Genomic DNA, 25,736 nt, shown 5'->3' with positions numbered 1-25,736 from the left:
ATGGTATAACCACTTTTACAAAGTATTTGGCAATTCCTTAGCTATTTCCTACACCTGCCCTGTGATCTAGCAATTCTGTTCCTAGATATGTGTTCAAGAGAAATGAGTGCAATGCCTTCCAAAATAAAAAAGCTTGTGAAAGAATGCTGGCAGCAGTTTTGTTCATAATATACCCAAACTGAAAGCGTCTATCACTGCAGGAAAATGAATTAACAAATTATGGTATATTTATACAATGAGACACAAAGAAAAGAAACAAACTACTAATCACATAACATACATGAATTTCAAACAACTTGAGTGAAAGAAGCCATATATAAACTATATAAATATTGTATGATTTCATTTCTATAAATTTCTTTTTTAAAAAAGGAAACTAGGGTGCCTGGGTGGCTCGGTTGGTTGAGCATTCAACTCTCGATCTCAGCTCAGGTCATGATCTCAGGGTCATGGGATCCAGCCCCACTTTGGGCTCTGCACTGGGCTGGGTGTGCAGCCTGCTAGAGATTCTCTCTCTCTCTCCCTCTGTCCTCTCCCACCCCCACCCCTACCCCCGCGCTTGCACACACAAGCATGCTCATGCACTCAGTCGCTCTCTCTCTCAAAACAAACAAAAAAACCACAGGTAAAACCTTTTTACTCTGATACTGAGAAAGCGAAGTATACAACAAAAAATAGGTGCAAGCAGCTTCTGTGCAAGAAGTGGTGATAGTGATAGAATTTGCATTAAAAGAACTGTGTCTGAAATAGCCAACAACAAGCCTCAGTTGTAGGAGGGGGCGTGGGATCAGTGACGGCAGCACCTTTAATGGGCTCTGGCAAGAACAGGTGCTTGGTTGCATCACTGGAAACAAAAAGTGTCACTACAGGATGTTGGCATGAGAGAGGAATAAATGGTAGGTGCTAAAAGGAAATTGAAAGTTCACATCTGGAAGATTTAAAGTCTTAAGCACCGTTCCATGGAGAAGATTAAAGATATATAGATATATTCCTTCACTTCACATAAGTAAATGAAAATCAGGGGAAGACTAGTATATAATAGACAACAAATAATGTTAAAAATGAAGTGTTTGGATAATAACGTAAAAGAAATATTAGTTTACAGTGCATAGGAAAGAATTTGTTAAAAACTTGTAAGAAATAAAGCATCAGTGAGTGGCACCATTTCAAGTATATCTGATACATTTCTCCAAAACAGACAAGCTTTTCACTTAATGTTAGAGCTCCTAAGGCCCTGGTGTCCCCTTCTTTCATTTACTCTTGACATAGGGAAATGCCTCCATAGCCCTGCCTCATTTTCCATTTGTCCTATGACTTTAAAATGCATATCTTCATTCCAGACCTCTCCTCTGGGTTCCAGACCCATAAAGCTGAATATCTGTATTTCAGATACCTAAAAAGTATCACAAGACGATATGTGGAATAATTAAGATCTCTCCCATACCTTGAGATAGCCATCTTCCAATGTTTATTCCTTCAGATACTGGTGTCACTATATTTCCTGTGCTTTATGTTATAAAGCTCTAAGTCACTTTCGGTGCCTCTATCATTTTCAACCATTGCAAACTCCCTCTGTACCTTTCAGTCCGTCTTCACGACTACCTCCTTAGTCCAAGCTAACAGCATCTCTCACCAAGGATCTTTCTCCAGCCTCCTAATTCATCTGCACCCCCCCCACTCCATTTTGGCCCCTCCGACCAATTAGTTTTTCACAAAGTGCAAGATATAGAAGGATATTTTCAAAATGCAGGTATAATCATATCACCCTGATATTTAAAACCCATCCGCAGCTTCGTACCATTTTTTTGGATAAAAACCAAAATCCTTAACTGAGCATGCCATGGCCTTGCACTGTCTGGCCCCTGACAAGTTTTCAAGACTTGCCAACACTTCCTCATTATCTGCTTGCTCCAGATACTCGGGCTTTCTTTCAGAGCCTTAGATTTAACACTTCGCTCTCTACTGCAGGACCCTTGCTCAGGTTTCCTCTTCTGTTCAGAACACTCTCCCCTTCCCCAAGTCCACCCTTGTCCACTCCATGCTTCTACTCCCAATTCACTCTCACTCCTCTGTAAGCTCTTGGCATAAGAGAAGATGTTCCCTGAGCCTCCTCCATTCTAAGCTAAATACTTTAACACACACTTTCAGAAGACAATGTAGCTTTTCTCTCAAACACTTGTGCAAGTGTGAATTACACATTTAACAATGTGACTACTGATTGAATGTGTGCCTTCCCCCATGAGACTGTAATCTGCACAAGGGCAGAAATGTCCTCTGATGTTTATCTGAGCAGTGAATCCCCAACATTGCCTAAAACCATTTTTTAATATAAGTTACAGCCAGTTATCATAGAAACGACTTTGTATTAGTTATCACAGCCTCTAGAATAGTGCTCTAATACGAAATAGATCCTCTTTCTCTCTCTTTGAAACAGGGCTATACATACAGGAAAGCTTTCAGCACAATTCACTCCCATAGCATCCGGTGGCTTTCCTTTATTCCTATGAACCAAATACATAGTTCTCTGTTTTGTAGGTTTATATATTTCTCGAGGCATTCAAAATGAGATATGCACATAGGGTGATTTGAATGGTTTTCAGCAATTATTAAAATTCAGGCAGGTACTATTTCAGATGAAAAATCCAGAAGCCCCATTGAGGCAGCTCTTGCTGACGGCTGTCACTAGGCATAGCCAGCACAGTGCTCACGGCTCCTCAGAACAAGCCAAACAGAATACTAGCTTTCATGACATTGGACAGTCTACAGATGTCTTACCGATACCTTAATTTTACTTGACTTACTGATACCGAGCAAAAGAATGTAGAGAAACTTCTCCTTGCTGACTTTGTCTGCCTACATGGTCAATCAGATTCAGTCCCTTTAAAGCCAGCCCCACTGACCACACAATCCTTCTTGCCTCCTCCCAGGCTAGCTGATGCTTACCTACTCTCCCTGGGGTCAATGTGGTATTCAACTTATTCATACTAATTTCAAATCGATCAGATAATTTGACTTTTTTCTTTTCTTTTCTTTTTGATAATAATTTTTTATTATGTTATGTTAGTCACCATACGGTACATCCTTAGTTTTTGATATAGCGTACCATGATTCTTGTTTGTGTATAACACGCAGTGCACCATGCAATACGTGCCCTCCTTAATACCCATCACCAGCCTATCCCATTCCCCTGCCCCCCTCCCCTCTGAAGCCCTTGATTTGTTTCTCATAGTCCATAATCTTTCATGGTTCATTCCCCCTTCTTTTTACCCCCCTTCCTTCTTCCCTTTCTTCTCCTATCGATCTTCCTACTTCTTATGTTCCATAAATGAGTGAAACCATATGATAATTGTCTTTCTCTGCTTGACTTATTTCGCTTAACATTATCTCCTCCAGTCCCGTTCATGTTGCTGCAAATGTTGTGAAATCGTTCTTGTGGATGGCTGAGTAATATCCCGTTGTATATATATATTTATTTTCAAGGGCATTTCCCCCCCTATATTCAAATACTTGTGGTTTTGTTTTGTTTTGTTTTTGGGAGGGAGAGAAAGCTCATGTGTATGAGTGGGGAGGGAGAGGAAGGGCAAAGGGAGAGGGAGACAGAGAACCTTAAGCAGGCTCCATACCCAGCACAAAGCCCGACTTGGGGCTTGATCTCACGACCCTGAGATCATGACCTGAGCTGAAACCAAGAGTTAGACACTTAACTGACTGAGCTACCCAGGAGCCCCCAAATAATTGGTTTTTTTAAATGAAGAGTTTTGATCTTCAGAATGATTGTATGGATGTGGCTTTTGGAGCTTACTTTGGAATTCTAAAATAAAGTATTGACTGGATCTTTTTCTTCACATTCTTGCCATAACAATTATATTCTCCTACAGATGATGGAAGCGTCTTTGATTGCACAGAAAAAGAAAAGTGCATTCATGAGTAGTATAGAGTATCATCTCACTAGACATGTTCATGAAGCACCTACCCTATGCCAGGGAAACGGGACATGAATCTCAGGAATTCCCTCTTGATGGGTTTGTTCTCCTTCACTCACATGGTCAACAAGGAAATACTTGTATTCATCACTTGAAAAGGGGAAGCACCCAGGCTACACTTCCCACGTGTGTCACACTTACAGCATAAATAAATGGCATATATTAAAAGAATATTCCTCCAAAGAGAAATCTAAAGACCATTTAAGTTATCATACACAGGAAGAACTGTAATTATCAAGAACATTATATTTAGATTATGAGGTGGCATGCTTTATGATTTTTTTTTGTATTAGCTTCATTTTAGGTTTCATTTTATGTTCCTGCCTTTGTTCTCTCATATTATTTCCTGTCTCACATATTTCTAAATTATGTTGTGTATGTTATATATGTATGTCATGTTGTGTATTTTCTGTATTATTGTAAATGATAGATTTTCTTTATCTATTTTTGGAACAAGAGAGTATATAAATAGCTAGGCTTTTGATGCATAAATAGGTCATTCCAGAAAAAGTTAAAGATATACATGTGCATATTAAGAGTGGAGAAGAAGACCAGCAGCAAGTGTAATCCCACAAACCTTTGGTATATCTTACCCACGTAATTATTGTCCTGGAGGGTCTTTTTATCCTTATTAAGTGCACCCAATTCTTGATTTGGGCTCAGGTCCTGATCTCAGGGTGGTGGGATTGAGCCCCCTGTAGGCTCTCCTCTCAGTGGGGAATCTGCTTGAAAGTCTTTCCCTCTGCCCCTCCCCCACTCACGCTTTTTGTCTCTCTCTCTAACATAAATAAATAAATAAATAAATAAATAAATAAATAAATAACTCTTTTTAAGAAGTAGTTCTCAGTATGCATTAAAATCAGATGTGGACAAATTCACATGGGCTGAACCATATGAAATAAGTTGAGAAGATGTTTCCACATTTGGGAACCTGGCAAGCACTGAAGTCATGAATATAATATTTAGGTAGGAATTTAGGTCATGGATAAAGTGAAAGAAATACTGATATCAGATCATCAAGAAGAGAGATATCAGTGTGGGCATATACAGGAATAACAAAAACAGATTTTTAGGCTGCTGGTCAGGAAGATGTACACCATCAGAACAAGTACAGAAAGAACAAGTAGAGAGAAGAATAAAAGCTCTATTTCTGTATATTGGATTAAATGGTGGGAGACACAGCACAGGGTTAAAAAAAGGAAAATGAATAATAATTGAAAATATTTAGAACATGTCTTAGCTCAGACTGCTCTAACAAAATACTATAGACTGGGTAACGTAAATGACAGACGTTCATTTCTCACAGTTCTGGAGGCTGGAAAGTCCCAAATCAAGGTGCTAACAAACTGAGTTCTTGGTAAGGACACTTCCTGCTTGTAGAAGGCTGCCTTCTCAAGCATCCTCACATGGCAGAAGGAGGAAGCTCTGGTATCTCTCTTCTTAACAAGGCCACTAATCCCATGATGGGGGCTCCACCTACAGGATCTCGTCTAAGCCTAATTACCTTCCAAAGGCCTCACTTCCTAATGCATTACACTGGGGATTAGGGTTTCAACAACGATTAGGGGCACAAGCCTTCAGTTCCTAACAGAGCATGTTGCAAGAAAATGAAGGGTAGATAATGCAATCAAGGCTTGAGACAGTCACAGAAAAGAGCATGGGAGAAATGCCCAAACTAGGTAACATGTTGTAGGATACTGACTGCATGTATTTTTCAAAGGATCAAAGGCCTGAGAACACAGCGAAGTCTTTCAGTCTGCAAAGAGTTCAAGAATGAGAACAATGGGGGCGCCTGGGTGGCACAGCGGTTAAGCGTCTGCCTTCGGCTCAGGGCGTGATCCCAGCGTTCTGGGATCGAGCCCCACATCAGGCTCCTCCGCTGGGAGCCTGCTTCTTCCTCTCCCACTCCCCCTGCTTGTGTTCCTTCTCTCGCTGGCCGTCTCTCTCTGTCAAATAAATAAATAAAATCTTTAAAAAAAAGAAATAAAAAAGAATGAGAACAATGTTTTTGAACCTAGACTTCCAGAGGGTAACAAAGCGGATGTCAGCAAGAACAATTTCCCCGGAAGTAGCCAAACTGAACAAAATTTGTAACTGTGAACGAAATTTAGCAACACAGAGAAGGACGATAGAAATGGGGAGAAGTACTATTCACTGAGTAACATCTTTGTGCCAACTTCTCTGTGTTCTCATTCATGCCTCGGATATTGTAGTGATACCAAGGGGGTGGAATGAAACAAAAACATCTATAAACTAGGAGATGTTAAGAATGTCACCAGTCAGAAAGCGCTTTTATCATTTAAAAGAAATTATCAGACAAACCAGGCTGAGGGTTTACAAAACAACTGACCTAGAGTCTTTAAAGCTAAGGTTATAAAAGACAAAGACGGACGAATGGTTCCAGATTAATGAAGATGAAGGAGACGTGACAGCTAAGGGTATCAGAGGGCTATATGAAAGTTAAATAGCAACACTGGAATTTTTCTAGATTATATGATACTGGCAGTATTTTTCAACTTTTTAAAATTTGTCATTTGTAATGATTTCTTTTTATTTCAAAATAAATATCCTTTCACACATTTTATTTTGTAATGCTGTATTTTTTTTTTCCTATGGGGATCATAAAAATGTCTCAGCTTCAAGCCCTCCAAAGCCTTAATCTTCTCCTAGAAGAGGAAAAAATGAATATATTAAAAGAAAAGGGGGAACATTTTTATAGATAGGCATATACTATAGTAAGGAAAAGAAATGGGGGGTTTCACTCAAAACATGTGTTCGTCTTCTGGCTGAAGTGATCCCAGACCTTCGGATGGATACAGTTGAACTCTAATCTTCAAGATCAATGCACAATATTTAAATGATCAGTTAATGTGTACAGAGAACCTATAGACACAGTGAAGAATCACTTATATTATTAGAGAGTAGTTTTACAGAATGGCATTTTCACTTAAGCAGAATGAATCATTAGGTCTCTACTGGAGTGTTTAAACTGTGACAGAAAAGAACTAATTTAAGGACTGTGGAAGTTAGAAACGCACAACTTTAAAGCTGGATTACCCTAGATATTTGCATTTAATTTTCTAGGCTCCCTTTTCATCCTGTTCATCTAGTATTAGCCAATTCTGTAATGACAAAGGGAGCATCTATACACATAGGCCCCAGGCAGAGGTTTAGGTATCCAGTGTTTAAAAAACTGAAAAGTTTTCATCAGCAGGTACAGCTATTAGCTTTGCTCTTTTATACAAGTAATCAAAAGAAGATCTGCTTTTCTTCTATTGTCAGCTACTTTTTAAAAATCAGCACACATGTTCTTCAACCTTTGTAGTGCTAGTATCGCTCAATAATTTTGTGTCCATTTGGACTCTCAAGCTATAGCTTGGTGCTGTTGTCCTAAAAACTAGGCAGTGTTTATTAGTCATTGACAGAATTGCATAGTACAGAACCTATAAAAGTGGACATATAATAGATTTTATTCAATTACATATTTGTACACAGACTTCGGTGTTCTGCCCAAGTAAATGAATACTCTGAGTTTCAATAGCCTCTTCAGGGCTTCAGAATAACACATAAGCCCCCAGAAGATATTCTTACATGATACCATGTCTTAGCCACCTGCAGGAGTGTTCAGAAGATTTGAGTATAGTTTCTAAGTAACAGTCACTCATTATGTTAAATACATTGTGCTAAACTTTAAATTCAACAGCCACTCCATGAATGTTGCCTTTTCAAAGAATGTCTTGTTCCTGGCTTCTCCCCAGAGTAAATAAGATACCAATAGGGTATTAGTACATTTATTTGTGACATCAGCCATCAAACTCACCAACAAACTGTGACTCTGAAACAAGAGATGGGCCTTTAGAAAAGAGCATTAAAAGCCTGTCAAAATTCCATTAAGTACTGATTCCTCTGGGAGGGCTGCCTTCTTAGCATCCGCTCTCTGACATTGATTAGAAGCATGGGATCCAAGGGCAGCTCACTGTTAGTTAGCCCCAAGATTGCACTCTGCAGAGAGATACACAGCATCTGGCGGAATTCTGTCAGAAATTCTTTTAGAGCAGGGCCAGAAAGAAAGATTCTGTATCTTATTTCTGTGGCCAACACACTGTTAATTTCTAATCTGGTACAAAGATCTGATTAGTCAATGAACATATTTTGTTGATAAAAGTTCCAGAAAACAATTAAAATGCAAACTACTTTGTTTTGGAAACTATTGATGCTGTCTAAAAGACTTGCATCTGGCACCCTAAACATTTTAGCTTTCATCAGACTCTGCATGTCCCAGTTTTTTGGCCATCCCAGTTCATGATTATTCTCAAAATTTTTGGAAATAACCAAAAGACTAATTAGGTCATTTGTAGCTTGGCTGCAGTGCCAGGTCGAGAATCCCAGCTGGAAGTGAAGGCACTTAGGAGAGCAATCACCATGTCTAACACTGCCGCCTGGCTTTGGGGATGATTGACATTTCAAGAGCTGAACAAGCTTAACATTGAATGAAATGCATTGAGGCAGAGCTGACACTAGGAAATGAACACATTTGTTCTACAAATATTTGCCAGGCATTTGCTATGTGCTATCCATTGTTCTAGGTGCCGGAGATAGAAAGGTTAAAGTGAAATACCCCTGCCCCCCCAAAAACGTAGCCTATGGATGCAGACAAGTATGTGATTTATAAGATAGTATGACAAACGCCACAGCTGAGGCAAAAAGAAAAGAAAAAAGGTAGGGGGTTGCTAGGAAGGAGCAGCACATTTGTAGAGAAGCATGACAATGGAGAACACGGCATCTTCTGGGCAATCAAACTGTTTAGAGTATGGTGTACAAGCACCTTACCATGACTCTTAGTGCTCCGCCTCTCCCATTTTTAGCATCCTTTAGCTGTTCGCTGTTCTTGAGTTTCTCAGGCTTTGTGCAGATCCTCCAACACTTCATGCTCTTTGCCCCACACAGTTCTGCCATGACTGAGTCAATCTTATCCTTCACCGCAGCTTACATATCACCCCTGCAAAGACATATTGAAGTGATAACGTTTCCCTTACATTATTATTCTTCACCATGGCAACCTAAGGAATCCCCATATTACCAGGTATCTCACTTTGTAATTACCTCCTTTTGCATTTACTTGTTTGTTGCCAATGGAATGCAAATCTCCATCTGAAACTTGGCCATGTTGCTTTCTTTCATGCCTCTAATGTAGTAGTATTCTGATAAATTTTGAAGACTGATTTAATGATCCCAGACGAGAGTGATCTAAAGTTTTATTATGTCTGATATAGATGGCATTCTGGTTGTATAGTTTACTTAATATCATGTACATTTCATCACTCTCTAGAACAAAAACTAGCGATAGGTTCCCCGAAACTTCATCAATTTTTAATATCTACATAAGTAGAAGATAAAGTTATAAGACTTTTGGTCATTTTTAATCTCTTTTTTAGGATACCAGGTATATACCATGTAAGTGTGGTATATGACCAGAATTTCATAACAGGTGAACAGTAGAGCTCAGGTTTGAAAGCACAATACTTGTATATAGACTTTGGTCTGGCCTTAAAACTGGCTTGGTTTCTCTTCATCCCTCTTTGCTTAGTATCTCCCAGATTCATCAGATGAAAGAAAAATAAATGTGTCTCTGAAAGCCTTCCTTATTCAAAGAAGTTCTTTTTGCATTGCAGACCTTAAGGTCTTTGTAGGAGCATATCCTACAAGTTGGTGCCTAAATAAGCGGCATAGAACTATGTATTTATAAATCTCATTGTCTCATAAAAATTCAGAAGTCCTTAAGTGTGATTCAAAAACAAGTAATCAAGAAAGAAACTTGTACACACTGAGAAAAAGTGACACCGCAAGTAACAGCAAAAGAGTAAAATTTGACCTACCATGCTAAGATAAAATTGAGAACATCTTAAAGAAGATAATAATCCTAATTAATTGTTAGAAATCTTCCATTAAGAAAGGATATTTACTCATATTTTTATCTGTGCTTCTATGATTCATAAAATTAGAATCTGCTTTCCATAAGCTAAAAAGAAGACATCAGGGCATGAAAATGTTATACCTATGCACTTTGATGTTCTATGACCTTATTAGAATATTCTAATTCCAAAAGGTAATTTATTTTTACTTACTTCTATTATTTATACATCATTGATTTCACTTGTCAAGATCAAGTTCACTGACAGAAATCTTTACGGGATGGCTGAGGACTTCCCGAGGAACACGACCTGAAGTGTAACCTACAATTCTAACACAGTGCCTGCAAAGAAAAGCTTGGACCTAAATGTCTACATGGCTTTTGTCAGGGACAAAATATCATAAGGCAGGTTTACAGGAGACAAGAAAATGAGTTATTGAAGCAGTAAGCCAGCCACGTCACCCTTCCTTACAGACAGTCCACGTTTTATTGTCTGTCCAAAAATCTACAGGAACAGTAACCTGAATTGGGGCTCCTGATCTATTTTCTTGTTGCACTTACTTTCTGGCTTTTTATAGTCAAATATAAGCTTTTAAATATAAGCTTTTAATTCCACTTCATGAATAATAACCTTCCAACTATTTTTTTAAGAAAAATATAATTCGCCAAAAAATATTAAGCAAGAAAGTGGTTTTTATTGGCTATTATTCCCAGTTTTTGTTTTATCATTGATTATTACATCTAAAAGACATTAAACAAATCAATTTATAATATGGTTCGGGTGGGGAGAAGAATCTCACAGTGTTTCTAAAGCCTGTATCATGAATTCATTTTTTTTAATGTTTTTTTATTATATCATGTTAGTCACCATACAGTACATCCCTGGTTTCTGATGTAAAGTTCGATGATTCATTAGTTGCGTATAACACCCAGTGCACCATGCAATACGTGCCCTCCTTACTACCCATCACCAGCCTATCCCATTCCCCCACCCCCCTCCCTCCAAAGCCCGCAGTTTGTTTCTCAGAGTCCATAGCATGAATTCATTTCTATGCCACAATAAAATGTTGTGATTGACTGAATGTTTACAACTGTTAGGGGTGGAAGCTGCAGGGGCAGAGAGCAACAACTGCACAAAGGTCTTCTCTGTGAAGTCTAAATCCCACTCCTCTCCCTGACGATGAGGCAGAGTCAAACCACCTCAGTGCTTCATTTCTTGTACAGTCCCCACCCTTATCCATGGGGGATACGTTGCAAGATCTCCCAGCAGGTGCCTGAAACTGCAGATAGTACTGAACCCCATATCTACTATGCTTTCTCCCACATTCCTACGATAAAGTTTAACTTATAAATTAGGTGCAGTACAAGATTAACAACAATAGCTGGTAATAAAATAGAATAATTGTAACAATATACCGTAAGGAAAGTTATGTGAGTGTGGTCTGTCTCTCTTCAAATCTTATTGTACTGTAGTTGGGAGATGAGAAAATGCCTACGCGATGAGCTGGAATGAGGTAAATGACATGGTCATTGTGATGTCGTGTTAGTCTCTCATTTACCTTCTGACAATATGTCAGAAGGAGGATCGTCTGCTTCTGGACCCTTAGTTGCGCGGAAGTAACTGAAATGGCAGAAAGCAAAATTGTGGCTAAGAGGGATGGCCATATTCTGGGGTGATTTCACTTCTCAGCTTCCCAGACAGCAGAGTACAATCAAACACAACTATGCCGGCAAAGTTCTCTGAAGAAACAACTGACACACCTCTACCCCCTCTCACAACTGCTAGGCTTACTGGTGGGGTGTTTAGATGGTGTACCGGTGGAAAATGCAGGTACTTTCCTTTAAACCAAAGGGAGTATTTAGTACCATTATTTATGAACTATTTAATATGAATTCTTCTCTTCCCTCCACCCCAACACACATACACAGACGCACGCCATTATTTTGTGGCCCATCTCAGGATCCATGAATCAGAATTTTAACAGGTTCAGCTGACGGAATGTGACATTTATTAAGAAAATAAAAATCTGAAAATCCACAGCTCCAAGGTTTTAATAGACAATAGGCTATCTGCCCATATATTTTGAGAATCTTAAGATTCTCAAAGGTTTATTTACCACCAGACACAAAAGGAAGGCATTATCTTACTTCCCTAGTTAAGCTCTGATAATATTCTAAAAATTATATAATCAATGAAGAACTACAACAATTGAAGCTATGACAAAACCAAATTTATTATATAATCTTAATGACAGTACTACATATAGACTTTGTGAAAGTTTTCCCAAAATAGTAAGATGTTTAATCACAGCTACCAGAAATGTGAATGCTTATGTCTGTCCTATCTACTAACACCTAACAACTGATAAGTGTAGTCAGTGTTTTATTTTTTGCACATTTAAATGTGATCCTATCCTTTTATCTATCTGCTGTCCAGCATCGATGCAGTACCCCCTTTTTTTAAAAAAAGATTTTATTTATTTATTTGACAGAGAGAGAGACAGCCAGCGAGACAGGGAACACAAGCAGGGGGAGTGGGAGAGGAAGAAGCAGGCTCCCAGCGGAGGAGCCTGATGTGGGGCTCGATCCCATAACGCTGGGATCACGCCCTGAGCCGAAGGCAGACGCTTAACGACTGAGCCACCCAGGCAGCCCTTAATGCAGTACTCCTAAACAGGTAACCTTAAAATATCCTTTTAAAAATTTTAACATCACAAAGTTCATTCTATTTATGACTACATACGTTTTGAGTGGGCATAGAAAGAGCTGCTAGCAGATAGCTAAGGTTTCATAAAACACAGAGCGAGGGGCACCTGGGTGGCTCAGTCGTTAAGCATCTGCCTTCGGCTCAGGGCATGATCCCAGGGTTCTGGGATCAAGCCCCACATCGGGCTCCTCTGCTGGGAGCCTGCTTCTTCCTCTCCCACTCCCCCTGCTTGTGTTCCCTCTCTTGCTGGCTGTCTCTGTCAAATAAATAAATAAAATCTTTTTAAAAAATTGAGCTTTTTGCTCTGAATTATAAAATATTAAGTATGACAAAGATTAGCTGTGATGCATGGATTCCCACAAAGTCATGTGCTAAAGCAATTTTTTGAGAAGCTCTATTTTTTTTTTTTTTTTGAGTGAGAGAGAGAATACATGTGTGAGTGGGGGCGAGGGTCAGAGGGAGAGGGAAAGAGAGAATTTTAAACAGGCTCTGTGAGCATGGGGCATGATCTCACGACCCTGAGATCATGACCTGAGCCAAAACCAAGAGTTGGATGGTTAACCAACTAAGCCACCCATGTGCCCCAAGAAGCTCTAAAATAGAGCAAAAACAAAAACAAAAACAAAAACGTCCAACATGAGATTATGTTTTGGCTTCAAGCCCCATAGATTATGATTTCCAATAAAGATTGTCTGTAGCCAATTTGATCAGCTCACTCCAGGCTTGGAGGATATGTTTCAGTGCCATCAACTTTGATCCCCAGATCTCATCCTCCTTTGAATATAAAGTAAATCAGACTTGCCATTGGTCCTACATTTTGTACCTTCAAAGCTACAGAACTTCAGCCCCTTTCCAGGAAACTCTCTCCTTCTAGAATCTATAGAACATTGGATTATAGACCCAATGAGTCATAGAATCATCAAAAAAGCTAGCTCCACAGAGTGGCCCTTCCTACTCTGCAGAGCCCACTCTTCTGTGTCCTTCTGTTTCCCACTTAAAAGTAACTGTTCGGGGCACCATTCAGGCTAATGTTCAGGCTGTTACTGAATTGCCCCAGACAATGGCATCATCTCTGTTGTCTAAAAAGGACAGTGAAATGTCTTCCTTACTTATTGTGCTTCTGTACAGGAGAGCCTCAAATTAATACAGAATTTAGGGACATGGCTCTTCCAGAATTTCACAGCAGCTTATCCTCATGGCATACACCTGCTTCCAGAAAGTCTAGATGAAGACTGCCTCAGGCTGTGTTGTCAAAGCTGTCTCATCATGCAGCACCTTACTCATTCCAAGGTAGAATTCTCTCTGAAAACTCACCGTCCTATTGCCCACCTCCATTCTTATGGCTCAATCTATTCACGTGATAAATCTACACATACCATTCCTATGAGGCATTTCAACTTCCATGTACATTAGGAGTAAACATACTCTGGTGTACATACAAATTCATCATCTCTTAGGAAAGAAAATATTTGTCTTTCACAAAAATTCACCTGGAAATTATTTTCATGGTACAATGCCTTAATCATGATTTTAATCATCTTCAACAACATCAATGAGAAAATCAAGCTTTCAGGCTGATACTGTTCTTTCCCCCACGGTACGAACATTTCACATATAAATCAGGATGCTCTGCTTTTTGCAACATACCATCTTATGGTACTGGGAACATATCTGGAGTAGAATGGACATTTGCAGTAAATATTTTTGGAATAAATAAATAAATAAACTCTGTCAGTGTGCTAGGTACACCATAGTAAAATACCACAGACTAAGCAACAGAAACGTATTTTCTCACAGTTCTGGAGGCTGAAAGTCCCAGATCAAGATGTCGGCATGTTTAGTTTTTCCCGGAGACCTCTCTCCTTGGATTGTAGATGGCAGCTTTCTTGCCATGTCCTCATGTGGTCTGTTCTCTGTGCACATATCACTGGTGTTCCTTTGGGTATCAAATTTTCTTCTTCTTATACCACCCATCAAATTGGATTAGGGCCTACCCTACCAGCCTCATTTTAACTTAATCACTTCTTTACAGGCCCTATCTCCAATTACACTCGTATTCTGAGATACCATAGTTAGGGCTGCAACATAACAAGTTTTAGGAGGACAGAATTCAGCCCATAACATGAACTATCAACATTTATACCACCCACTCAAAATTTATGATTATAATATTAGAAGCGAATGCTAATTTCCTTATGCATACAATTTCATGACTATCTGGTCAATAGGCAGGCCTATTCTACAAGAAATCTAAACTATTTCAACAGAGAAGGAATTCAGTAAATATCATGAATTTTAATGAGAAAAAGTAAAAAACTTAGTTCAAATGCCAATGTGTGTGCAAGAAAACCAGTTAACGTTTGTAGCAGTCCTCGAAAGAACCCTTTACAAGTATATTAAGTGAGGAATCCTGGGAGCAATTGTAACGAATAAAGAATACCAGACAAAAGGGGAAAGTGAAAACAAAACTCTAGGGGGTCTAAACCCAAGGGCAACAGTTATAGTTCAGAACTTAATTATACAGATGGGTTTTGTAAAAAAATTTTCCTGAAAGCATGGGGAAAGAGAAGCAAAATCCTGCAGTGATTAAAAGCCGCTACCAGGAACAGAACTGACCTGTGCCTGAATCCCCGACCTGCCACATCCTGGCTGTGATTTGGGCGAGTTAGTTCATCTTTCTGAAGCCAATTCTGCTTCTGTAAAATAAATAATACTGGAAATTAAGGAAAGTTAAGGAAAGGGCTTGCGCAATGGCTAGAAAACTATGATAGTCAGTGAATGACAGTGAAAAAGAAGGATATAAATTAAACAGAATGCTAAATATTCCACTATCTCATGCCAACATATGATTAGGGACATGTGGTTCATTTGGCACACAGGAAGCCCTGGTCCAGAGCCACAGTACCACAGACTGAATCATCATCATCTTCAGAAGAAGCAGCAGCAACCTTCATTATTTTTTTAATTTTTTCTTTTTTAAAGATTTTATTTATTTATTGGACAGTGACACCGCAAGAGAGGGAACACCACCAGGGGGAGTGCGAGAGGGAGAAGCAGACTCCCCGCTGAGCAGGGAGCCTGACTCCAGGCTCCATCCCAGGACCCTGGGATCATGACCTGAGCCGAAGGCAGACGCTTAACGACTGAGCCTCCCAGGCGTCCCCAGCAACAACCTTTACGTGACGTCCATGTATTGAAGATTTATTCTGTGACACAATATTCTTGAAGTTTTATATGCATGATCTAATTTAATGCTGTCTCTCCCTCCACACACACACACACACACACACACACACACACACACACACACACACCCCTTTCGAGGTAGTTTCCACCATGATCCACATATTATAAATGAAGGAAACTGATTTTCCCAAGGTCATACACTTACCTATAGCTTAAGTCTTTATGACTCCAGACCCTGAACTTTGCCCCAGCATACTTACTGCAGTAATATTCAGACTGAAGCCAGAGAAGCCAACTGCAAAGTATGTTAATCAGATTATTAAAAATGTGCAGGCTTAAAATACATTAAAATTATCTTTTATTGGAAATCTGAAAAAACAAAAAAGTCAAATGTTTTCTTTTGCGTCCTATTTTATAAAGAAAACATAACTGTTGGGTAGAGGAGTTGACTTTGAACATATCCTTAAATCTCAGGCCCTTTCACTGAATTGGAATGGGCCAAGGGGTGAGCCTCCTAGAGGAACTGCCTTTGCTATTCGCCTTGAATAGAACCTTTGCACTAATAGAGAGTTACTTAAAGAGAACCCATGCCCTTTCTTCTTGCCTGCCTTGGTCACTGATGTGGAAAGACAGGATGCTTGGAGCAGCATGAATGATCTTGTCAATTGTCACCATGACAGTGAAAGCCAAGAGCTTCTCAGAGTGCTGAATTCAACAACTCTCAAACAACAGGTATTAGCAGTTCTTGTTATAATTCGTAAATTAATTGTCCTTATTTTTTAAGGCATGTTTATTTTTTTTTAAGATTTTATTTATTTATTTGAGAGAGGGAGAGAGAGCGAGAATGAGCGAGGTTAGAGGCAGATGGAGAGGAATAGGGAGAAGCAGATTCCCCTCTGAGTGGGGAGCCTGAGTGGGGCTTGATTCCAGGACCCTGAGATCATGACCTGAGCCGAAGGCAGGTGCTGAACTGACTGAGCTGCCCAAGGCCCCCTTTTAAGCCATATTTAATTGAGCTTTCTCTTAAAGAGAGCTAAAAACTTCCCTGAATGACCCAAGTTTGCTTCTCTGTGCAAAAATCTTAACTAATCAAATGTGAATTAACTGTGATAACTCTTTATATTGATTGATTTTTCTCTCCAGTTCACATACAAGCTTTCTATATTCCTTCCTGGGGAAAAGTAGATTATAATTTTAGAATAGAGAATATGGAGAATTGTTCTTATACAAAAACTATTTTTATATATGATTAAATTAACAAAAAAGGCCCTGGGCAAAAAGTGAAAAATTTCAGCAACAATAATTTCACAGATGATGTGAAAAGTTTCCATGCAGTTCTAATTATGAGTATATTGCTCACAAAACAACTGTCATTTTCCACTTTCAGATCAATATCATGCCAAAAAATAAAAAGTAAAGAATGCCTCTTGCCACAATTTTAGATAGTTTTGCTAGCAAGAAATTCATTTAGTTTTGTGTATATTTCATCATCAGTAATATAAGCATTCACTCTATCTTTCTGCAAAAACTGTCACACAGTATATTCTCCGTGCAGACCCTTCAGAATTTGAAGGCCTCGTTGCCTATGAACCGTGTGTAATGCTACTGCTGATACTCTCCCTGGCACTTATTATTCCTGAAACACTTTCCGAAGTTTTCAAGCTATCATCACAGAATGACTCGACACCATGGCCTCTGCACCATCATTGAAATTTCTTTTAAGGGCAATAGAAAGAACAAGAGAAAACATTCAGAAGCCAATAAGACACTTTTTCCCCTAAGAGGTTTAAAACTACCACAGATTTTCAAGCAGAACGGGCACGTGCAAATACATAAGAGTAGAAATGCATCACAGATTTGAACTGTACATCACCCACAAGCAAAATAGTTTTTTTAATGTAGGCATTTAATATACATTAGACACCCACGGGAATCTTCGTAATTTACCACTTTCAAAAAACGGTAGACTTTCTTTTTCCCTTCAAGGCTTCACAAACTATATCCATGGTATACTATAATATCCCTGAAGATAGGTAATGTGCTGTAATGCAAAATAGAATGTTATGTGCTAACCTGTCTGCAACAGAGGTTTCAGATGTTTAGGATATATTCTTTTATATCTCTTTAAATTCGACAACTCTTTATCAGGACAGATTTTCCTTTATTCTATGATTATATTTTTCCCATTACATATTCAAACATAATTTCCTTTATGTTAATGATGGCAATACTAGCTGGCAGTTCGAGCGAATTGAAGCCTGCCAATAACCATGTGAATGAGCTTGAAAGCTGATCCTTCAACCCTAGTCAAGTCTCGAGATAAATACCGATCTAGTCGGCAGCTTGACTCTAACCTCGTAAGAGACCCTAAATCAGAATCTCTCAGCTAAGCTGCTGTAGGGTACTGGAACTTCAGAAGCTGTATCGCATAATAAATATATTTACTGCTAAGTTTTGAGGAATTTGTTACACAGCAATAAATAACTTCTACAGACCAAACAAGAACTATTCCCTTGGTCATACTATTGAAGAATAAATAAAAAAGGACTTGATGACTGATAATCACATTATAGCATTCACAGATTATGGTGAATGGGTATTGGTAAAAAGTGCTTACTTTAGACTTTAGGTTTGATAAGAGTCAACACATCCTTTTGCCTTTGCACAACAAAGTCCCAAGTTAACAAGGCCTTATATGTCTACTTATCCATCTAATTGGTTTTCTGCCTACCTATCTATCCTCTATTTTTCTTTCTATCCATCTATCTATCCATCAACTGATCTAGTTTTCTATCTAGATATTTGGGTCAAGTGAACCCTACCTGAATATTAGTCAAGATTATTGGGTCTAGAGAGGGAAATTTTTTTTCTGCATTACTGATTCTATCCTCAAGAGTTAAATTCTTAATGTGCTATTCATTATATAATGATAGTTCATGGTGCTAAGCGGTAAAATCATAGCATACAATCTTGGGCAAAGAAAAAAAAATTGAAGATCAATTAAAATCTGAGTAACAATGAAAACATGGCAAATATATCTAATCAACCTTACTGAGACAGTATACTATGGAATTTTTGCTAACATAGTAGGTTTCACTTTAACCAACTCATGTTTTATTAAAACTTCACCTGTTTAGATAATATAAAATGATAATTTTAAACCATTAATGTTAAAAGTGCAGACAACAAAACCCTGAAATTGTTTTTGTTTTTTTTTTTTTTTTTTTTTTACTGCTAACATTAACTCTCAGTTGTGTATTGCAGCATGGCAAACCAACACAAAACTTGGCAGTTTAAGATACTAGCAATGTGTGTATTATTTCTCATGATTCTGCAACTAAGGTTGGGTATATCTGGGTTTTTTATTTTGTTTGTTTATTTTGGTCCATATAGTCATAATGTCTGCATCCATGATGGGTTTACCACTTAGGGTGGGTGCAACAGCTAGGGATTGACAAGACTTCTCTCTTTCATCATACAACCTCTCACTGTGCCTAACTTCTTCACACAATGATGGTCTCCAGCACAAGATTTTTCACAAAAGGGCTGATTTCCAAGAGGAGGCAGAAGCTGTCAATCCTCTTCAAGGCCAGATGTGAAACTGACGGTTCCTTTTTGCTGAATTCTACTGGTCAAAGCAAGCCACAAGGCCAGCCCAGATTCAAGGAGAAGGGTCACAAACTCCACCTCCTGATGTGAGGAACAGCATGGACATGCAGGGACGGAAGGAATCCATGGTAACTGTCTTCCAGGGATATCTACTGCAGTCCATTGGACACACAATTCATGATCCTCCACATGCATAATGCATTCTTTGTATGTAGAGAGCACATTCTAAGACCTCCCAAACCCCAGCCCATTATGACATCGGGCTTAGATAAATTCAATCCAGTGTCTCATTATCCATGTCAGATGCAGAGACACATGAGTGCAATTCCTCAGGATCAGAGACCTGTGACGTAAGACAAGTTAGCTTTCCTCCCTACCCAACATATAGTAGTAAAACAGTATATTAGTTTCCAATGTCTTCTGTAGCAAAGTACCAGAAACTCAGCAGTTTAAAACAACATCAATATATTATCTCACCATTCTGGAGATCAGAAGTCCAAAATACGTTTCATCAGTTTCATACAATCAAGGTGTTGGGTGGCCTTCCTTCCTCCTGGAGGCTGTGAGAGAGAATCTGTCCCCTTGCCTTTTCCAGCTTTGAGAGCCACTTGCATTGATGGGCTAGAGGCCTCTTCCTGCATCTTCAAGCCAGCAATGTGACATATTTAAATCTCTCTGTCTCTCCACCCCCTTTTCTCTCTCATACCTCCCCAGAAACCCCTGCTTCCATTGTCACATTCTCTTTACTCTGACTCTGACCTTGTTGCTTCCCTTTCAGAGTTGGGCCTACCTGGTTTAATCCAGAATAATCTTCACACTTTATGATCCTTAATCGTATCTGCTAATTCCCTTTTTCCATGGAAGGGAAAATAAAGTGCCATACGTTGAATAGGATGACTCCCACTCCAGAAGGGGAAAGGAGCTGACCTGTCTCAGTCACTAGCCCATAGCAATGCTGCAATCCCCGCAGGGAATATCTCCCAAGTCTTCCCTGCTCCAGACGCAGGGTACAAGGTATGTTCCTTGACGGGGATCTACGTGTGCTCTCTGGAAATGGTTTTGCATGGTTCTCGAGTTCTTCCTGCATGTTCTTGTCCCTACCCTCTGAGATAATTTTTTCTTTTTCCATACGAAATGGTTTGTACTTTCAACAAATAACTTTCTCAGTCTGCTTCCTGCCCACAGAACTTTCACAGACTTTTTTCCTTTTTTTCTGCCTCTATCTCTTTTAGTCTGCATTCGTGGCAATTTTACCAATACAATTCTCTTGAAAACATTGTGGATTTTCTGTGAGTGTTAGTGGGTTTTATATCATTTGATCAAAAATACACTCATAGATCTTTTTGAGGCAGGATCTCTTATACTTCATTTTGTGAGATATGGCACTGTGGACTATGCTGTTAAGGAATTCATGACCTTCAGATGGTTAGAGATACCTTTCTCTAGATAAGAGGCTTTAATTCTAGGCACTGCCTTAAACTTGTCTGAGATTTTAACTCTCAATTTGGAACCGACTCTGAGTCCATGACTTACTGGCAGCACTTGGATTGGGTCTTTGTTCTGAGGTCATTTTGCTTTGAAAGTCTTTTGCTGTCTGGAAGAGCTGGTAATGTAACTCAGAAAATTCTTGCCTAGTGTCCTTGACTACTGAAGTATTCCTTCTTTATATCATTTTCTTCCTGTAATATGCAAGTATAGGGAGTTAAATGTGGCCAAATTAAGTTGCAAAATTCTGCCTGGAAATATATGCATCCAGACCTACAACTTCACCAGGCCCAATTTTTATTTTCCATATCACTGGAGATGACAGTCTCACCAGGTGTTTCAATAATACCTAACATAGGTTCCCTGCATCCAGCAATGCCTTCCTTTCCAATCTCCACAGTCTCTTTGCTGCCTTTCAGACCAAAACTCATACTATATGTTTTAGGTTTTTGTCATGGTAGTATCCTACTTTTAGGTACCATTTCATCCCGGTTATCTACTACTGGATGAACAAACCCAAAACTTAGTTCATTTTTTAAAAGTGCACTTTATTATTTCTCATGATTCTTCAATCTAACCTAAGTTCAGCTGGGTATCTCGTGGGGTTGGATCAAAAAAAGATGGCTTCTTCATTCTCAAGCCTGGTGCCTCAACTCAAAGGATCACATAGTTTGCAACTGACCAGTCATTTTTCTCTCCCCACTTGGACTATGCACATGGCTAGCTTAGGCTTCCTAATGGTATGGTGATATCAGACTTCTCAGATATAGTTGACTTCCAAGATTGCAGAAATTGAAGCAGCCAATATTTTTTTAAAAGCTGGGTCCACAGGGCGCCTGGGTGGTACAGTCGTTAAGCATCTGCCTTCGGCTCAGGGCGTGATCCCAGCGTTCTGGGATCGAGCCCCACATCAGGCTCCTCCGCTATGAGCCTGCTTCTTCCTCTCCCACTCCCCCTGCTTGTGTTCCCTCTCTCGCTGGCTGTCTCTGTCTGTCAAATAAATAAATAAAATCTTTAAAAAATAAAAAAACATAAATAAAAGCTAGGTCCAGAACTGACACAGTGTCACTTCCATCTCATTTGATTCCTCAACCAAATCAAAGGACAGCTTAGATTCAAGCGGAAGTAGTATATACGATTCTTTAGTTCCCATAGCTTCTAATTTGCTTAGACTTTATTTAAGAGAAATATATGTGGTGTATATACAAAACTGCAAAGAGAACTAACCCCAAAATTCAATCCACTGAGTTTTAGAGACAGTTCTATTTGTGATCATGCTCTCTGTTTTACATTACCGATTAGTGACAATCACTTTAATTGCTGCCCACTAGTATTTTTTATTTAACTAGAGTCTTGGAGAACACAGTCCACAGGTATTGAAAAGAAACCTGAGGGACACCTGGCTGGCTCAGTAGAATATGGAACTCTTGACCTAGAGGTTGTAAGTTCAAGCCCTACATTGGGGGCAAGACCTACTAAAAAAATAAATAATAAATACATCTGAGCAGTTGCTTTTCTTTTATCTTATAAGGTGATATTGTTGATTTTTTTTAAGTTAAGCAACATCTAGACACTCTTCCTATTTTATGTGAGTGTTCATGAGAAGCAGGGACTCTGACCAATCAGATGTTTCACCTGGGAGTTTGAATCTTGAAATTGTGAACCGATGTCTCAGGATGGTAAAGATAAAGTCTCAAGTGGTAGCCATTTTGGTGACAATTCAAGGGGCAGCATGAAACGTTTAATGGTATATTGCAGTAATGTTCTAATCAAATGATTTCTGTGACAAGGCCTTAAGTATGACCTCTGCTACCAGTCTCCACTGGTCTCAACATAATTTTTGAACTTCCTAAGTTCTTTTCCAGTTTTGCTGTACAACCCAATAATCTTCCAACTGATTTTCTGCTTGGGTTGCTAAGGATAAGTTTTCTTAGCTTGCAACCAAGAAGCCTAACTAATACACATGCATAATCACAGTTTAACTCAATTTTATGTATTAATACAAAATCAGAGTATATCCAAGATATTTCCTTCAATAGCAACACATTGTTCTCCAAATATTATTAATATGTTCTCTAACAGGTACTCTAACAGGTACCAGTAGAACCATTGCTAAACTGTGGTGAAGATTTTTTTTTACACATCTCAAAAATTGTATTTCTTTTAAAGTGTCCTTAGATGAAAAGACCTCAACAGCTATTATGAACTAGTGATCAGCAATAAGATTTTAAAAAGAAGTTAACTTTTGGCAAGTCACATAACCTCAAAAACAATAACGAGAAACCCTTGTTTATTTAGATATTCAAAATTAATTATTAAATTAGTAGAAATTTCTGGAAAGCTGAGTACTAATCCTTCCCCTTCACAAGTCAAAATATTATTATTTTTATTATCATTATTACTTATTATTTATCTTCATTTTTATTGAAAAGTACACCAGTCATAAATGTTTAGGTAAGTGAATTTTCACGAAATAATCACATCTTGTAACCAGCATTAAAGTAAACAAGCAACTATTATAACCACACGGTAACTTTTGAGTAATCCTTGGTTACCTCCATGTGTATGATTTTTACTTCTATGGTTGTTTATTCAATTTGTTTCCTTTTCTTCTCTGCTTGACTAGTGGTGAGTGGGTGGAGGTTGCATGAATATTATAAATTCCCTATTACTGTTCAAAGATTATTTGATTCCTGATTTCGACCTGAGTCCCTAATAACTAATTGCTATTTCAGTGTCTTATCTATTGGAAACCCTGTTTCTGTACTCATCATATAGTACCAGTTGTTATTTGTAGACAGATATATGTAGTGTATGAACCTGTTGTCTTGGGGTCAGTAGAGATGACTTTCTCCTCCTTCAGGCCCACTAAAGCTGTGCGCAGTGGGTGTATTTCAGTTAGTGCTTTTAACCTTCCCCCAGCAAGTCAATATTTTCTTCAGGTTTCATGAATTAGCTCTTTCCTCCAAGGACTTTTTTTTCCCTTAATTCCTAAATTTTAAATTGAGAAGAGTAGAATGTAAGTTAGAAAGCACGCTTCACAGGAAATATTCTTATTGCAATAAGTGAATAATAGAAGCTCTTATTACTATTGTGATATTTTATCTGATGCCATATTATCTCTTCTGATTATTTCCAATACTAATACATTTCATATTGGCAACAGCAGGTAAACAGTCACATGTCAAAAGTAAGAGGTGTACTAGTCACCATTTTATGCTGTCTACAAAAAAATTATATTGATTCAAAATGTATTAAAATATAACCTTAAATCATTCAGGATTATATTGCTCAATTGACTGTTTATCTAATTACTCTCTTTGGTAATCAGAACAGGTATCCTGAAACCATATTATGCAGTAATTAGTCTACACTCATGTTAATAACAAGTGTGGCTAAAGATTTTTTCATACTTTGTTATTTGACTAATAAGCCCTTACCTTAGAGATCTGAGTAGAATTTGTGCAATATCTCTGTAAAATTTTTCCAAAATAAACATATTGTGTACATAGCAGACATTTCAGTTCTTGGGGAGCTGACTAGTATCTGAGTCCTCTTTCTATTTTTTTAAGAATTCTCTATGAGTCTTGACTGGAAGTATCTATCATTGGCTATATTAATTAACTCTCAAATTCATTCAAGGCCTATTGGACTTACCTTAAGGATTTATAAAGATAGATATCTAAATATCTATCTATCTACATATTTATCTACCTACCTATATACTTTCTCCTTCTTTTTATCATTCTATACATGTTTGTTGAAGATTAACTTTATAAGTCTTTGAATTATATATTAATATCATATTATATCTGTAATTGGTCATGAAGAAGTAGTTGTGACTTCCTTCTCCCAATATTATATTTTAAATTTCCTTTCCAACCTCAGGTGGTTTTGGTGCTTTACCTAGTAAGGTACATCAAATCATCATTTCTGAAGGATCTGAGTCCATAATGGTTTTGACTTTTTGTTGTAGTCATTGCTGTCATTTTCCATTAGCATTCACCAGTGGTCATGGAAGCATTGAATGGCACCTCAGAGACTCCCTTAATGTGTGGCAGCAAACCAATTTCTCTTTAATAATTAGGATCAATCCGATCACTCCACGCAGTGATATGAGAAACCTTAAAATGTGCAGTCTTCTCTTCAAAGTGAATGGCAGTATTATGTTCCCTGGTGGAAATATTCTCTCTCTAGTAACTAAGATCTCTAGTTCAGAAGACTTCAAGGTTTTCAGGATAGGAAACAAACATTCTGTAACTGGGTTACTAGGTAATAGTGAGAGGAGCACTTTCCTACCTTTGATTCTTAGAGCCATGTATTCTGTCTGTGGGGGAGACACAACCATATAATATTGCATCTAATTCAAAGTATATACTACGTCCTATGAAACTACATCACTTTAAGCTGGTGTATTACAACTGCTACTGTAAATGACTCCTCAGTAAGCCATTTCGTACTTTGCATTAGGTCAACTGTGTCTGGGTGAGAGAGTAAGTAGTCAGACCAATTAATTCCACGAGACCTTTGTAGCTCATGCTGAGAAATTAGTTTCTTGATCAGAATCAATGCTGTGTAAAAATCTCGTGACAGTGATTAAAGTATGCTGTGAGTCTGCAGATGGTGGTGTTAGAAGCATCATGGGCATTGAAGGCAAGTCAATATTCAGAATATATTTCTATTCCAGTAAAGTTAAATCTTTACCTGCTTTCTTATGGTGAGAGTGCAATGTAATCAACCTGCTTCCAAGTGGTGGATTCCCTATGTGAATGGTGCCATATAGAAAACTCAATGTTGGCCTATGTACCTGACAGATTGGGCACTCAGCAGTAGCACTATCAATGTTAACCTTGGT

General features: G+C 38.4%; 1 long non-coding RNA gene across 1 annotated transcript in view; it reads right to left on the bottom strand.

Moving 5' to 3' along the window:
• The window catches only part of LOC113266184 (uncharacterized), a 112,049-nt gene that overhangs the window by 53,533 nt on the left and 32,780 nt on the right, over positions 1-25,736 (bottom strand). The window contains exons 3-4 of the long non-coding RNA XR_007189957.2: positions 15,218-15,297; positions 8,814-8,982 (exon numbers count right to left, since the gene is read on the bottom strand). This is a non-coding gene — a long non-coding RNA (uncharacterized LOC113266184). The remainder of the gene's footprint in view (positions 1-8,813; positions 8,983-15,217; positions 15,298-25,736) is intronic.

Source organism: Ursus arctos, unplaced genomic scaffold, assembly GCF_023065955.2.
Source record: "Ursus arctos isolate Adak ecotype North America unplaced genomic scaffold, UrsArc2.0 scaffold_37, whole genome shotgun sequence".
Classification (NCBI taxonomy): Eukaryota; Metazoa; Chordata; class Mammalia; order Carnivora; family Ursidae; genus Ursus; species Ursus arctos.
Note: the sequence above shows the minus strand (reverse complement) of the source record. Positions and strands in the feature narration are given on the sequence as shown.